Below are 1,760 nucleotides of genomic sequence, written 5' to 3'. Positions count from 1 at the left end.
CTACCTGGGACTCTTAATGACTCACGGTGGATGCATCACTGATGGACTCTTACACTCATCCTGATTTTTTTTTCCCCATATTTTTAGATTGTGCCACTTTCTGGGGAAAATGACTGCTCTAAGTCTCCTTTGTCCTACACTTTCAATCTTTGAATATGCAGGCCTGTTTAATCAGTCTACCATATCAATAAGAGTTGATAAATATATTCCTTTACATGGGATGATAAAAAGTTGGTAGCATATGATTACTTGGACAGGTGACAAGAATTTCAAACTTAAATCCGTGTCTTTCAGCTTCCCCCACCCCGTAAGTGGAAGACGAAGGCAGGAGTTGTGGTTTCCAGGCACAGATCCCATGCATGTGAAATAAGAGATAACTGAAGTTGGCCCACCTGTCTCGGTGGTCATCTCCATCCGTTCTCTGACTACATGGGGATAAACAGTGACAACGGAGTGCCCACGTTAAGAATGAAGGTGCTTGACAAAGTCTTACAAGGAAGGATCTTGCAGCTTTTAGCAGAAATGTTGAGAGCAAGTTGCACAGGTAAGAGGCAGAAAACTGAAGTTAGCTGTAGTTTGTAGCCTCTGTATTCAACAGATACTCATTATAGGATTTTAAAAGTCAGGTGAGCAAGCAACTTGCATTTATTCAGAACCTGTTTGCTGAGGCACTGTATTAGACAGTATGGAAGGTAATGAATAAGTACATAAAAAACAAATATTGTTCGTTTTAGCAATGCATATTCTAAAATTTGGAATGATGCAGAGAAGATCAACATAGCCCCTACACCAGGATGACACACAAATTTGTGAAGCATTCTGTATTTAAAAACAAACAAACAAATAAACAAACCAAACAAATAGGTAGTTGGAGTCCCAGCTCTTTAAGAAATCAAGGAAGAGTTGGAAGACAAACCTACATGACCAGTTTAATGGCTATATGAGAATTAATAGTATGAAGTTGCAAATACATGAAACCATTGAGTGCCAAACCATTGGGTCTGAGCAACTTAAAAGCTCCGAGCTAAGAGGATTGGAATCTGCAATTTGAAAGCTCACCACAGCTCTAGGAAAGTACTTTGGAAACCTAGGGTATATCTTGCACCCTGTTTCCTACCCACTGGGCTTCCATTCATCTGTGTTGTTGAACTTCTCCCATATGTTTGCATGCACACTTTGCTTTGGTTTTCTCTCCGGAGGGGCCTTCAGGATACTTCCCTCCTTTTCTCTACTCTTGGGAATCCACTCAGGACACCACCACCTTCCATTCTTTCTTTTATTATTCTTATTATTTTAATATTTTATTTATTTATCTGACAGAGAGGTCACAAGTAGGCAGAGAGGCAGGCAGAGAGAGAGGGGGGAGCAGGCTCCCCACTGAGCAGAGAGCCTGATGCAGGACTCAATCCCAGGACCCTGAGGCCATGACCTGAGCCAAAGGCAGAGGCTTAAACCACTGAGCCACCCAGGTGCTCCTTATTAATTATTTTTATTAACACATAATGTATATTTGTCCCAGGGGTACAGGTTTGTGAATTGTCAGGCTTACACACTTCACAGCACACACCATAGCACATACCCTCCACAATGTCCATAACCAAACCACCCTCTCCACACTCCCCCTCCCCCCAGCAACCCTCAGTTTGTTTTGTGAGATTAAGAGTCTCTTATGGTTTGTCTCCCTCCCGAACACATCTTGTTTCATTTTTTTCCTCCCTACCCCCCAAACCCCCACTCTGCCTCTCAAATTCCTCGTATCA

The 1,760-nt window shown here is 42.3% G+C and overlaps 1 non-coding gene across 1 annotated transcript; it reads left to right on the top strand.

Moving 5' to 3' along the window:
* The first annotated feature begins 725 nt into the window (after window positions 1–725).
* LOC116572524 lies at window positions 726–829 on the top strand. Its single transcript, XR_004278384.1, has one exon. It is a non-coding gene; the product is annotated as a U6 spliceosomal RNA (small nuclear RNA).
* Window positions 830–1,760: the final 931 nt, after the last annotated feature.

This window comes from Mustela erminea, chromosome 13 (genome assembly GCF_009829155.1).
Source record: "Mustela erminea isolate mMusErm1 chromosome 13, mMusErm1.Pri, whole genome shotgun sequence".
NCBI lineage: Eukaryota > Metazoa > Chordata > Mammalia > Carnivora > Mustelidae > Mustela > Mustela erminea.
This window is presented reverse-complemented; position numbering and strand designations above follow the sequence as displayed.